The following is a 16,260-nucleotide window of genomic DNA, read 5'->3' on the forward strand; positions in this document are numbered from 1 at the left end:
TTCACCATGTGGATGACCTCAAAAATGCTGTCTGCTCATGGCCTTCAACTGTATTTGGCTAGAAGGTGTTCTCCCTTCACAGTGCAAGTCCCTTCACAGTGGGAAGACACTATCATCATCCCAATCCCTAAACCAGACGAAACCCCAAGTCTATTGACAGCTAGTGTCTGATTAACCTCACCAACATGCTCAGAAACTGTTTGAGAGAATGGTAACCTGGCAAATACGATGGGATCTCAAATCACAGAGCCTTTTGTTGCCTGTCGGTGTGGTTTTCTGGACAGGATACACAACTGATCATCTGGTTGGTTTCAAAACAGCCATCTGGCAGGCATTTTTCTAAAATTCAACCACTTATTGCATGAGGCATATGACACTGCTTGGCACCATCACATTTTACTTACCTTCCATGAGATGAACTTTCATGGGTCCTTATTCATCTTATCCCATCATCTGAAACTGCCCAAATTCTTCTTGTTTCTTCAACAGGATTTGATACAGAGCAGGTAACTATTTTTTATGTCACTAATTCCTAGACACTGCCAGATCTATTTATTTGGCTGACTGCCATCAGAAGTGAATGCAGTAATTCTTGTTCTGTCTTGCTCTTGAATCAATTTCTGTGAGATGAAGTCATCAGTAGTTGCATTGCAAGTAGCATACACAGCAACAGGTTGGATCCAGTTATGCAGTAGAGCTACAAACGTAAACAGGAGAACATGATTTACAAGTTTATTCATAGGAGTCTTCTGGAGTATATTCCCCTATATTGATGAAACCATCAACACTGAACAAAGTGCTATTAAAATGCGCTTCTTCTTGGAGCTTAACTTCATCAAAAATCAGCACACCTATGTGTTTGTTTTCATCTCATCCTTCCTGAGAATAATTCTTAATTGTTTCAGTATCAGACATATTGATTCCGTATGAGCATCTGAGACCTGTTACTAAATTTCGCAGATGGTGTATTGGAAGGAAGTGGCAACAATCCTTGCTTCAAACAATGTTTATATCCTTTGGGTGACTTAATTTTTAAGAGTACACTGTCCAGAAGAAACTCTGTTATCATCCACATTCCCTTACTGTTTTCTAACAGGCTTTTCTTTATTTTGTGTCTACTATGATTTTCTGTTTCTTGCTTAGTTTAGAATGATCTAAGAGATGTGACTGAATTGTCATATGCTTTTTGTCTGATGGGTGCTTCAGCAGAAGATTTATTTCAGCATTCGCTATTCATAATTTAATATATAATTGCACAACTTCCAGCTTCTTATACTTTAATGTTCTTTTTAATGAAATTACTGCTGAGTCTGGTACCGTTTGGTTCTGCAAACTTCCCTTGACAGAAGAAACACTGAGATCATAACTTCTTATTAAACATTTTTCCTTTGCCACAGCTTCTTTCTTGCGAGTGTTTTACTGGTGATTTTCTGTTGTGCAATACTTCCGATAGATATTTTGGTAAATTGGGAAATAAATAAAGAATGGCTCCTCATTTTAGAGACCACTTTTGTCTTGGAATTTTAACTTGTTTACCATTGATGACAAACAAGTCTGCTTTTGTGAGAAGTTCCTCACTGAAATGTGAATCACACACAAAACAACTGTGAGTCAGATCTCTATCTTTCTGAATTATTGCTGTTGCTCATTTGGAAAACTCTGCTACATTTTTTGGAGGTCTAAAAAAATTCTTACCCTTACTTTCTCTGTTGCCTGATCTGCGCACTGGAACAATGTACATAGGCATTTTTCATTCTTCTTCTTCAAAAATGAATAACTAAGACTCTTAACAGCACTTTACCACTGAAGCCTTCAACTCTGTGATGTCCACTCGCAACATTTCAAACAAACTCGCAAAATAAGCATAGACTCTACCAACACACACCTTCCAATATGGCAGAATCATGTCAACTGAAGTGACAGCTCTGCTCATAGTTTACGGGCTTGCCATCTGCCCTACACTACATGTGTTAACACACCGGGTGTCAGCATACTTTCTCTTCTGCTTGCTATGATCTAATCTTTTTATGGCAGTTGTGACAGCCATTAATAGAGCCCTACATTGTGTCAAATGGACCATCCTCAACTGCAGTTTAGTTTGTAGTAACTCAGTGAGCAGTCTCCAGGCTGTTTGTTGATTGATGATACTTTTGTCACACTATGATGTGTGCTATTCACAACATTCTCTATTATACCTTAATCCATCCTCCCATGGGACAAGGCAGCTAACATTGACGTGGATGTGGACAGGACATGTGACCTCAGCACACGGGATGAACTGGTTAACATGATTTGCGCTCTCAGCACTGTCGTGCACCCATTATTACCTTTATTTGATTTGCAATGCACATCGTTATCTGAAAAGAATAGAGGCACATAAAATAGCTGTGTCAACTGTGTTAGTGATTGTCAAAGAAGAGTAGAGAAAATCATAATGAAGGTTCTGTACTCATCAGTGGCTCGAACATTGAATTGCTGGCATTGGAACAATACGTAATGCTGTCCAACAATCTGAGATATTGTTATTTGTTAACTTAATAGGATTTCCATACCATTTTCAGTTTTAAATTTAATACACTTATGGTATAGTGTCTAATGTTAGTATTCTCAATGTTGCATTGACTACCAGCACTCTGAAAAAACATACATTATTGCACAGATTTCAAGTTCAAGACTTGTTTTGTAATTTCATGTGAATGGAAGACGAGATTTTATCAAAGTTGCACACCATCATTGAAAAAGATATTTACCAACAAGATAAAAACATAAGCCAGTCCATAAACCCATATTTTACAAGATGTTTCATAACAGTAAAAACTTCTAGTGTGTAACTTGTTTTTACTTTCTGGCATACTCTGGCTGGCTGGCCAAGGTTTCTGGCCACTGGGGAAACAGTCTAGTTGTTGGCCTTTGCAACAAGAATTGCCTCAGATACATTGTTTATAATAAATAACATCAACTTTTGAGATAGTATTTCTACTTTAATCATTTAGGAAAGAAAGGAATAGCAGCAAGTGGATGTGAACCTGCTACCTTTCTTTTCACAGCTCATAGCCCACGGTGCTTTCAGCTGTATGCAGTGGGTCGATGTGCATGTAATATTTCTGCACTGTGTCTGTCAGTTGGCCTGACTTTGTAATTTGTTAATAACAATATGTTTGCAATGATATTAACAAGTCTGATGTTATGTGTTGATCGATTCAGTTCTTTCAATGCTCTTAGGAGCTTAGTAGTCTTCACCCTAACTAATAACATTATTCTGTGCCCCCCGCCCCCCCTCCTCTCCCGAGGGGCTCACAGTTCTCTTGTGATTTCATGCATGTTGCCCCTAGGGCCCATTCTTCCTTCCTGTGTTGCATTTCGTTCACCATGCTCCTCCTCTCTGCTCCCTCATTCCCCTCTCTTGGCGTATTTATATATGTTGACCTGACTATTCACCTGTTTCCCTGCATTCCTTGTGATTTTGTTCCTCCTGCCTGTTCTCTTTCGTCCTTTTTGGTGTTTTTGGTCCACTCTTGGTGTTTGACCTCCACTTCTAAATTTTCTGTCTTTAGTGTGAGCCATTTGGGGAACATCTCCCTCTGTAGTGTATGTGATGTGGATGCTTCTCCGTCCCTGCCTTCCACTCTCCTTCCCCACCATAACCCCCACTGCCCCACTAGGTCATCAGCATGTGTAGCCAGTCCATGTGGTGGGGCTGTTATGTGCTCATCTGGCCTAGCCCCCTGACAATACAAGAATCACACTACTGATGCATGAGTTGTTACCTCCCCATGTATGCCAAGAAGTGGTTGCTTGTCATCCTGGAGCATTGCAACTCTCAGCGACAACTGTCCTGCCAGGCGGCCGTTGCTGTGTCTGGGTGGTGCCCATGGGGAGAGCCCCTGATTGGAGTGGGTGGTGTCAGGTGGATGCTTGGTGTATGAAGCATATCAAGAAGCAGAAATCTGGCCGTTCTTCAAAGACCATCACATTTAGTGGTAGTGGATCCTTGAATGCTGCTTCATATGATCCTGCAGCTTTCCCTTCCTTGGCTGCACTTTGGGAGGAGGGCCAGGCTCACAGTCTTTGGATGAAACACTTTCCCCACTACCTGGTCTGTATTAGGATTCACATTCACCACCATAAACCTGTTGTTTTCTCTGGAGAATATAGAGGAGAAGTGTGGCAGTGTGGAGTCTCACAGTAAGAAGCAGTCGGGCTCCCTGTTGACCAGAGCTTCTTCTGCTGCCCAATCTGCAGCTCTTTGTGCTTGTGGTTGCCTAAGTCATTTCCCAGTGTCTATTATTCGTCACCAGTCTCTGCATATGATCCAGGATGTGACTATAGGGATCTCATTCTGCAAACTTATGAGTAGCTCTGGGCTAATCTGGAGCAGTTTGGTATTCACTTTGTTTGACATGTGGAGAAGTGTCGTAAAGACAACCACACCAATATTGGCACTTTTGTTAAGCTTTCTAGGGAGATACACTCCCAGAGAAAATTAAGATTGTATTTTACCACTGTGATGTGGAACTGTACATCCTGCCACCCATGAGGCGCTTTCAGTGCTTGAGTTTTGGGCATATGTCTTCCCACTGTACAGCAGACCCTCTGTGTGGTGACTGTAGCCACCCACTTCATGAGGGAAGACCCTGTGTTCTGCCACCTGCGTTGTAAATTGTCATGACTGCCACTCTCCATGCTCGTCAGGTTGCCCAATTTACAAGAAAGAAAGAAAATCCAAGAGGGTAAGTCCCTGGATTGTCTATCTTATTCTGAGGCTTGCCAAAAATATGGCCAACTCCAGCCAGTGTTGATTTCTTCAATTTTTGCCTCTGATACATCCTTTCCCCCTCCTGCCACTTCCTTACCCAGCTTCATCCCCCTCTCATCTCCACCTCCCCTGCAGTTCCCATGCCCTCTCCTCTGGTTGCCGTTCACCCTCCCTGGATGAATAAGTGCCCTGTTCTTTGGCACCTGCCAGTGATGCCCCCCTCACCCCCTCCCTTGGGACCCACCCCTGTGTCTATCCAGCCATAGGCCTGCTACCACAACTCTCTTTCGGTTCCAGACCTTGGGGGCGCCTGCTATCCATCTGTGGCCTGCCCTCATCAACCTCCAAGAGGAGGAGGAGGTGGAGGAGGAGGAGGAGGAGGAGGAGAAGAAGAAGAAGAAGAAGAAGAAGAAGAAGAAGACTACGCCTCCCCTTCCTGGTGCCCCATGAGGTGCCACCTCCCCCTTTGCATCTTGAGTCTGATATTTATGGGTGTCACCCCGCTCTCGTAGGTGATGACCACTGACCCGGTGACATGACATCCTCTCGGCTTCTTTATGTCTAAACTGGTCTCTAACCACACAATAAACAAGTGTAACTGCTAAGTATATTACTGTCACCTACCAGAAATACAGCTTATTTCCTCTTGCTTTGCATTGTATCTTTTCGTGTCAAGAAATGCACTTTCTTGATGACCATTCTCCAACTTTTCATGGGTATCGGGCATTCTGTCAAAATCATGCTGACCATGGGATAGCGTCTGGAGAGGTCTGCACTTTGGTTCACACCGATGTCATTAGTGACTGGATCCCCATTTATACTAACGAAGAAGCAATAGTGGCATGAGTGCAAATGACCCCAGCAATCACCATTTGCAGTGTCTACAACCCTCCAGGTACACCGCTTCCTTTTGTTGACTGCCTCCCTTGATACAGCAACTCCCACCTCCTTATCTCCTCCTCGGGGATTTCAGTACATGCCACACCCTTTGAGGAAGTGGCAATTCAATGGGTAGGGATCTTCTGATTGAATAACATGTTACAAACTTTGACTTTTGTCCTCATTGACAGTTCCCCTACCCACTTCAGTGTCACTTGTGGCACGTCTTCTGCTGTCGATCCCACGATCTCCTTCCCTGCTCTGACTGCTTCCCTACACTGGTCACCCATGATGGTCTTTGTGACAGTGATCGCTTTCTGGTGATTGTATAATTCCCCTGCTGCTGCCCAGCAGACAGGCCCCCATGTTGGGCATTCCGCAGATCCAATTGGCCTTTATATATATGTCTGCAATGCACTTTGACACCTCTCTGTAGGATTGCATTGATGCGGGTGGTTGTGTGAGACATTTCTGCAACTATTCTTCATGCCACTGGCACTTCTATCCCCCTATCTACAGGTCCTTGTCATTGACTGATACCATCATGGATCAAGGAGGTAGCAGTCTCTATCAAGGATGGCCAATAGGCCCTGCAACGATTTAAATGTCACTGTTCACAGACCAACCTTATTGCTTTGAAACGTCTCCATGCTAAGGCTTGCTACCTTTTTAAGCAAAGTAAGAAGAAAAATGCTTGGAGCATTATGTTTTCTCCCTCAGTCCTTGCAGGACATTTCGCAACACACTTTGAAATACCATCAGCATCCTGTTCCTATCTTGCTATGTTTCTCTGGGAGAAATGCCAAGCTGAAGAAACCCCCCTCGGTTTCAACCCTCACCAAGCTGAATTCTACAATGAAGCCTTCACTGAATGGGTTCTTGCAGGCTCTTACCGCTACACATGACACAGCCCCAGGCCCAGATGCCATCCACAACCAGATGATGCAACACTTGGATGTTACACAGAGACAACATTTACTCAGGGTCTTAATCGCATTTGGTTCACTGGTGCCTTCCCCTTGAAATGGTAAGACAGCATAGTTATCCACATCCTTAAACCCGGGAAGAACCAAACGTCTCTTGACAACTACTGCTCGATTATGCGGGCCAATGTACTTTTTAATCTGCTTGAGATGTTGGGTAGCTTCAAATTATGTTGGATACTTGAATCTCAGGGCCTTTTATCACTGTATCAGTGTGAGTTCTGGGAAGGATGCTCAACAACTGACCATTCACTCAGATTGGGAGCAGCAATCCAACAGGCTTGTACTAACAGCCAACTCACTGTCATGGTACCTACATAAGGCATACAACACAGCTTTGTGCCATAACATTTTAGTTACCCTCCATAATGGGGGCTTTCATGGCCCATTCCAGTTTTTATTTGCAAGTTTTTATCTCACTGGCTCTTCAGTGTTTGAGTCGGCATTCACACCTTGGATCCAGAAGAATGATATCTCACAGGGTTGTGTTTTAAGTGTCACACTCTTCCTCATTGCCAGCAACATGCTTGTAAACTTTGTTGGCCATCAGGTTTCCCTGGCATTATACATCGACAATTTTTGCAGCTCCCACTTGGTAGCATCTGCTGAATGCCTGCTTCAAGGCACCATCTGATGGGCATCTGCATAGGCCCTCTCCCATGGCTTCCAGTTTCCTCTTGCCAAAATGCGGTTTATGCATTTTTGCTGTTGACCCACAGTGCACCCTGATCCAGAACTTTATTTAGGGAACCAGCACCTAGATGTCGGAGCACAGTCTCATTTCTTGGGCCTTACTTTTGATAAAAAGCTGACATGGCTGCCCTATATTCACCACCTGAAGATTACTTGCGTGCAGAAGTATAATGCGCTGTCTTGTGGTTGACACATTGTGGGTTGCAGTTTGTGCTACTCTTTTCCATCTTTACCGTGCTCTGGTTTTGTCCAGACTAGATTATGCTTGTGTGGTTTATGGCTCAGCAGCTCCTTCCACTTTGAAACTACATGATCCTGTTGTTCATCATTATATGGTGTGTCTGGCTATCAGTGCCTTTCACAGTAGTCTCACCGACAGTCTCTTATCACCATTTTGACGGTTCCCTGACCATCCTATATACCCCATCATCTTTGCAAATGAGGGATGTCTCCCAAGACACCCAAACTCATGTGGGACTGCTGGTTGGAATGTGTCTCACTTCCCTCTCCACCTGCGGTCTGGGGGTTAGAATAGGCCCAAGGTATTCCTGCCTGGCATAAGAGGCAACTAAAAGAAGTCTCACACTTTTTAGTCCTATGAGTTCAGGTCCCATTCTATGGTTTGACCTGTCACTTTCAAAATTCTACTGAAATGTGGGCCGTATGGGGCACAACACCTTATGTGGTGCACAACTTATCCATAATGCCCGTAGATTCAATCTCCTGAATCTCTCGTCATGGCTTTGCGTCTCCACCTGCAATTCAGCTATTTGGGCAAGGACACTTTCTGGGGTATGTCATCTTCTTCCATTGTCTCCTGTCCTCTTTTGCTCCCATGACAATATTTGATTTCTCTGTGCTCAATATCCAGCATGGTAGCTAGTCCATTGTGGTTGGGTCATCATGTACCCATTTGGTGGTAGCCCCCTGACAACACAGGGATCACACTGCTGATGACTGAGCTGGAAACTCCCCATGTATGCCAAAGAGTAGATACCTGTCTTCCTGGGGCATCAGGACTTCCAGCAACGGCCATCATGCCAGTTGGCCTTTGCTGTGGCTGGATGACACTCGCGGGGAGAACCCCTGATCGGAGTGGGTGGCATCAGGGCGAATGACCTGCAATGGAGCGGACTAAGTCATCTCTTCCTGGTGACCATATGACACCAGCATTCTCTAAGAAGGATAAGATCGAACACAATACTACACCATGGAAGGAATGTAGGGCTACAGAACAGAGAGAGCCATATTAGCTTTGGTTTTTAGTCTGTAGCAGAACTGATGGGGACTCCTTTCTACCTACAAAACCTCAGTTTTTCATTGAACACGTTGAGGATAAGTTTGGAGAAGTGACAGTGTTGTCCAAGATGCAAAACAGTGCAGTCTTGTTTCAGACAGCATCCCCAGCCCAATCCCGGGTGTTACTCGTTTGTGAGTGATATTCCTGTTTCCGCCACTCCCTATAAAAGCCTCAACATGGTCCAGGGGATCAGTTTCCATCTCAGTATCCTCTTGCAGTCTGATGACGAGCTCTGTAACAGCGGGGTGTTCATTTCATCCGGCGTATTTACATAGCACCCAAAGACAGAGTTGCTATGTGTTCCTTCATCTTGGACTTTGATGGTGATTCATTACCTGCAAAGGTCAAGTTGATGGTTTACTGCTCTGATGTTAAACTGTATGTCCCTCTCCCTATGTGGTGCTTTAAGAGCTGGGAGTTCAGGCACATGTCTTCCCGCTGCAATTCCATTGCCACATGTTGAGACTGCGGACATCCACTGGACCCAGATACTCCATGTGCGCCACCTCCCACTTGCATCAACTGTGGATAGCACCACTCCTGCTGCTCACCAGACTACCCAGTACTCCAAAAGGAGCAGAGATTCATGGAGTACAAGACCCTGGACCAATTTACTTACACAGAGACTAAATGTAGATTTGAAAGATTACACCCCATTCGGTTGACGTTAACATATCCTGCAGCTATGTCACAATCACCGTCCCAAGTGCCAATGGTTCCTCACTCTGTGCCACGAACAGTGAGCCCTCTGGGCCACCAGAATACATCTGCCACCTTGGTGGTAGGGGGCAAATCTTCCTCCATTGCTCCCAAAGCACCTACTTTGGGAGCAAGGCATCCCCAAATGCAGGGAACATTGGTCCCCTCCCCCCTGTCGGAGAAGCAACAGCTTCCTCTGGCTCCTCTCATGCGGAAGGGGTCCCTTGGGGCCCTCTCTCCCAAGGTCTCCACTAATGCCATGGTAGACACTCGCCAGTGTCTCAAGGAGCCAAAAGCTGCTGGACAAAGAGGTTCACGGTCTTCCTCCATGCCTGAAGCTGCTTTGGAGAAATCTTCCCAGCAGGTCCCCAAAGAGAAGCAAGAGAGCAATCAAACTAAGAAGTAGTCAGATAAGAAACAGGACTCTCTGGTGGCCTCAACACCACCACTCCCTATCAATTCTGCATCTGAGGATGCAGTGGAGATCTTAGCATCACCTGCAGACCTGGATCTCACCGATGCCTCATCCAGCATAGAAATGGCTACAAATACTCAGTCAGTGGCAGCAGATGACCCTGAGGCATAACCTGCCTCCTTGCGCGCTTCATGCCTTCCCAGCCTCATGTTAACGTCATTGTCCGGAGGAATTGTGGTGGTTTTTTCCACCATCTGACTTAGCTACGGCAACTCTTAAGCTTTACACCTATTTTCTGCATTGCCCTTAAGGAAACCTGGTTCCCGGAAATGCGGATCCCTGCCCTCCACTGCTATAGGGATATTGCAAGAACTTTAGTGACTATAATAGAGTGTCAGGTGGAGTTTGTGTCTATGTCCTGAACTCAGTCAGTTGTGAAACTGTGCCCCTTCAAACCCCTGTTGAAGCTGTGGTTGTCAGAATAAGTACGACGCAGGAAATAACTGTCTGCAGTGTATATTGTCCTCCATATGGTGCAGTACCCCTGAATGCACTGGCTGCACTGATTGATCAACTCCCTAAATCTTTCCAACTTTTGGGAGATTTTGACACTCATAAACCCTTGTGGGGTGGCACTGTGCTTATTTGCCAAGGCAGAGGTGTCGAAAATTTACTGTCACAACTCGACTTCTGCCTCATCAATACAGGTGCCACCTGGCGACATCATATCCTTGGCCACATTATACGAGTGGGGTCTCCAAGGGCCGCTCCTGATCTTATCCAGAATTTCCTGTCACTTCCAATTTTCATATCCAAGTTGGTGACTCCCATAGTTCCCTCATATCCAGGAGAATGGGGTCCCGCAGGGCTGTGTATTGAGTTTATCTCTACTTTTAGTGGCTATTAATGGTCTAGCAGCAGCTGCAGGGCCATCCGTCTCACCGTCTCTGTATGCAAACGACTTCTGCATTTTGTACTGCTCGACCAGTACTGGTGTTGCTGAGTGGCACCTACAGCGAGCCATCCACAAGGCACAGTCATGGGGTCTAGCCCATGGCTTCCAGTTTTCGGCTGCAAAGTCATGTGTTATGGACTTCTGTCAGTGTCGTACCGTTCATCCTGAACCAGAACTTCACCTTACAGATGATTCCCTCACTGTAGTAGAGACATATCAATTCTTAGGACTGGTTTTTGATGCCTTATTAACTTGGCTTCCTCACCTTCATCAGCTTAAGTGAAAGTGTTGGCAGCACCTCAATGCCCTCTGCTACCTGAGCAACACCAATTGGGGTGCAGATCGCGCTACGCTGCTGCAGCTCTACAGAGCCCTTGTTCAATCCCACCTTGGCTGTGGGAGTTTGGTTTATGGTTCAGCGGTACCCTCAGCATTGCATTTACTTGCCCCAGTGCACCACTCTGGCGTTTGACTAGCGACAGGAGCTTTTAGGACGAGTTCGGTGACAAGCGTACTGGCGGAGGCTGGAGCCCCTCCATTGCAGGTCAGGTGTGCACAACTGCTCGCCAGCTACATTTCACACATTATTCCTTCTATCTGAACTAGAGTCCTTGCCTTTACCCCCTATACTCGAGGTCCATTCACGTACACCTCCATGGTGTACACCTAGGCTGTCGCTTTGTGTGGACCTTTCACATGGCCCAAAGGACTCAGTTCACCCCACAGTGCTCTGGTGTCATTTCCTCTCAATTATTCACATGTACTGAGGCCATGAAGTGGTTTACACCGACAGCTCGATGGCTGATGGTCATGTCAGCTTTACGTATGTCCATGGAGGACATATTGAACAGCATTCCTTGCCTGATGGCTGCAGTGTTTTCACTGCAGAGCTGGTGGCTATATCTCGTGCTCTTGAGCACATCCATTCATGCCCTGGGGAGTCGTTTCTTCTGTGTACTGACTCCTTGAGCAGTGTTACCGAGCGAGGTGGTGCAGTGGTTAGCACACTGGACTTGCATTTGGGAGGACGACGGTTCAATCCCGCGTCCGGCCATCCTGATTTAGGTTTTCCGTGATTTCCCCAAATCGCTTCAGGCAAATGCCGGGATGGTTCCTTAGAAAGGGCACGGCCAATTTCCTTCCCCATCCTTCCCTAATCCAAGCTTGTGCTCCATCTCTAATGACCTCGTTGTCGACGGGACATTAAACAGTAATCTCCTCCTCCTCCTCCTTGAGCAGCCTACAAGCTATTATCAACCAGTGCTGCCCGCATCATCCTTTGGTAGTGACCATCCAGGAGGCCATCTATGCCCTGGAATGGTCCAGTCGTTCAGTGGTGTTCGTGTAGAACCTAGGACATGTCGAAATCCCAGGCAATGAACTTGCTGACAGCCTGGCTAAACTGGCTACTCGGAAACTGCTTATGGAGATTGGCATTCCAATAACTGGCCTGTGTTCGTTTTTATGCTGCCAGGTTTTTTGGCTTTGGGAGACAGAATGGCATAGTCTCAGTATGCACTACAAATGGCATGCCAGTAAGGAGACTACTAATGTGTGGCAGTGCTCCATGCAGGCCTCTCATGGTTCTCTACCGGGTCCGCATTGGCCATGCTTGGGCGACCGGCAGGTATCTCCTGCACCGTGAATGACTCTGAGCACTATGGGACTTAACATCTATGGTCATCAGTCCCCTAGAACTTAGAACTACTTAAACCTAACTAACCTAAGGACAGCACACAACACCCAGTCATCCTGCACCATGAAGACCCGCCTCAGTGTCGACGCGGTGCCCAGTTGACAGTGGCCCAAATTCTGGTGGACTGCCCCACTTTGACTATACTGTGACGAAATCTTTGATTACCGGTCTCGTTGCCACTAATTTTATCTGACAATGCCTCATCAGCTGATTTAGTTTTACACTTGATCTAAGTTTTAGCGCATGTCCTTTGTCCCTCTGTGTTCTCCTTCCTAGTGCTTTTAGGCTGGAGGTTTTAATGTGTTGCACAGTGGCTGGCTTCTCCTTTTTATCCTTAAGGTCAGCCAACCATTGTAATCTGTTTTGTTGTTTTAATCTCTTCCACCTGTTTCTTGCGTTTCTGTGGTTTTCTTCTCCCCTTTGTGCATTTAAGTGTTTGTTGCCCTTCTGTAGCTCTTGTGGTTTTCCTTTTCTCTCCATTTTGTGTTGTCGGTCTCACTTGTTTTATTCTCACCCTTGTGGCACTGTGTTATTCAGAACAAGGGTCCGATGACCTAGCAGTTTGATCCCTTCCCCACTCTTTTAAGCCAGCCAACCAACCAATCACTTCCCTTCTCTCCACTCATTGGAAAATCTCTATCTCCATGCATTGGAATGTGCCCTGTGAATTCCCCCCTCCCCCTTCCCCCCCCCCTTCCTTTATGATGCCTCGAACACAATTAGGATTGAACTATTTCATGGCCCTAAGGTCTCTGTCACCCCTATGATATTCTGGCATCTTCTATGTTCCATCCTTGAAGAATTCCAGATTGCTGCCATCCTCTATACTGATGGTTCTAAAATGAAAGATAAGGTGGGATAACTTTTACGCCTCCTACTAGCATGGAACACCATTTGCTGCTGGGATCATGTAGTGTGTTCACAGCAGAGCTACTAGCCATTAAGAGGGCTCTCCATTTCATTACTCAGGCTTCCTATCACAGTGTTTTAATATGTGCTGACTCAGTGAGCAGCTTGCAGGCTACATCACCCTTTGGTCTCTGCTATCCATGAACTCCTCTCTGCCCTTGGCCCTGCCACCTGCTGCATTGTCTTTCTCTGGGTCCCAAGTCTTGTTGGGCATCCCAGGCAATGAACTGGTAGATTGCTTGGCTAGAGAGGCAGATACTTACCACCCATTCCCTTTCATGGTTTCAGGTGCATATAAGAGGATACTCATCAAATCTATCTTTGCCAAAAAGTGAAATGACATCCGGTGCACTGCCACAGTCAAGGAGACTACTGCAGTTTGGCACTCTTCCTTCTGCTCCTCTCGGAAGCAGTCCACTGTCTTATGCTGTCTATGCATCAGTCATACTAGGCACATCCACTTTTTTCTCTTGTGTAACAAGCTACCCCCACAATGTGTCTGTGGAGCCAGACTGACTGTATTCTATATATTGGTGGAATGTCCCCTTCTTTTGGCCGTACTAAGTTTAGTCTTCTAGATTCTTTGTTTTCAGTATTAGCAGGCGATTCACATATGGTTGAACTATTCCTCAGTTTCCTATCTAAAAGTGGTTTAATTTTCAGTTATAAGTTTTGCTTTCCTCCTGGAGCAGGGGCAAGGTGGTTGTGGTTGGAGCCTCTCTTTGTGTTTTCTAGGCTTGGACCCATGACCACTCCTCTATGCAAGTACCGCTCTTTTATACCTCTGTGTATCCAGTTTTTACATTTGGCCTACCCTTTTATGCTTTCCACTGCATTTGTTGTAAATTCATCCTTTTATAGCTTCACTCCTGTCACTGTATCCACCCACTTTTAACAGACACTGTATCCTAGGTAAATAACTTTTGGATTACGGGACTGACAACCTCACCATTTAGTTATCCCCCACATGCCCACTTTTATAAGCACACGCAACTAATCATTCATAAATGCAGCTGTGTAACTCATGTCTTTAAGCTAACATTACACCATTGTGAAATGTTATGGCACCTTTTCACTTTTGAAAACTGTATATCACTTAAACAACAAGTACTAAACTTTCTAAATTGATCACGGCTACTAATACTGCCTCCAACATCCAAAGTCATTTCACTAAAAATCATCCATCTTGAAGACAGTCTACTTCCCTTTATCTCAGCCTCACTCAATTTATGATTTTGGTTCTGTTCAGTGACATGATCTGGGTAGGATGTAACATGATGAGCATCTTGCACAAACACTCTTGCGACAAACAACTTCTCAATAAAGGTTTTAAATTTTATTCATTTTCCATAACACATCTGTATCGCCAATGTAATAACAGAAACTCAGGTTGCTCACATGTATGTGTGCTACTTAATTCTGTGAACACAACTAGGCAACAACAAATACATGAATTAAGATCATACAAAGTGTATCATCTTTTTTTCTTTCTACAACACAATATCTTTTTTAATGATAATTAAAGGCCGCTATCCCAACGACATCTGACAGCATGACATGGCTATAAGCTTTGTGCATATGATGAACAGCTTTTAACAACACCATACCCTGTTACAGCAAGTCTGCCACTGTTGCTCTGGCGTTTTTAAACCCAATGCACAGTACACACTATTTCTAACATCAAACTGTACATATCACGAATAAACTCGTTTTTGATATTATGACTTGATACTGTTTTTCCTTTGATATGAATATTACATATACTTACCACTTACCACAAACTGTGTATCGAACCATGTCATTGAAGGAAGGTCGAGCTGACCAGGAATGTGCTATATTCTCTCACGAATATCAGCACATGAGCTACAGTATCATCATAGCTACTGGCTCACTGTTAATGACATACACAGATTAAGAACTGTACCTACAAATGTCATTAATTCATATTTAATATGGAAATTGTACCAAGAAGATGTGCTTTTGGTAGGCAGTCATTGTGCCATAGCATTGAAACGATACATTTTTATAGATTTCAAGTTATAACACTTAAAATATCAGCAACAGGAAGCCATTATCTATGAATATTGAGTTTCCTGTCATTGTATTATAACAAATGGTACCTAAAACAATACGTTTTGAGGGCATCTTCTATTTGCTGGTGCTTCGAAGCAACTTATATTCATACCATGTACTCAATGAGAAATAAAACGCACCAAATATGATGTTTAACGCCATTCAGCATGGTGGCTGCTTTTCTTCAGCTTGTGGCATGTAGCAGTAACACATCTCATCAGCCACGTTCCTGTCTGTGAGGCAAAAATCTAACACACCAGATTATTTATTTCATGATCTGCAGCATAATGGCACATTGAATACCATGCTGTAACCTCAGGAGCTCCTCATCCACATTAATTTTCACTTCTCTTAAGAGAAAGATGGTGGTTGTTATGCCTGCCCAGTTGCCTTTCTCTGGGTCCAAAATCTTGAGAGCATCCCAGGGAATCCACTGATCAAACGAAAGGCTAGAGAAGTGATTATTGTCCAACATTTGCTTTGGTGATAACAGGGTGTGAATTTGTGGGTGCAAATAAGACCTTTCCTTACTCATCATCTGCTGCGCTACTGCCCCCTGTAATAAATTTTACACTACCACTACTACTTCCATTCCTCCCACAATGAGTCCTCCATCTTATGTCAACTAGTCATTGACGGTGTCAAATTAATTGATAGATTTATGTTACATAATGAGCCACCCCCACATAATGGTTGTTGAGCTGTACAAATAGTAGTTCATGTCTTGGTGGGAGGCCCATTCCTTTTGGCTTTCCATGTTAAGTGTGGTCTTCCAGATTTCTTGCCTCTAATCTTGACGAATGGCTCACAGACTGTTGAAGTCGTACTTCGTTTCCTCTTTGAAAGTGGATTTTATTCTCAAGTAGAACAGTTTAAACTACTGCGAGGTCAAAGTGGTTGGC

Source organism: Schistocerca piceifrons, chromosome 11, assembly GCF_021461385.2.
Source record: "Schistocerca piceifrons isolate TAMUIC-IGC-003096 chromosome 11, iqSchPice1.1, whole genome shotgun sequence".
In the NCBI taxonomy this organism is placed as follows: domain Eukaryota; kingdom Metazoa; phylum Arthropoda; class Insecta; order Orthoptera; family Acrididae; genus Schistocerca; species Schistocerca piceifrons.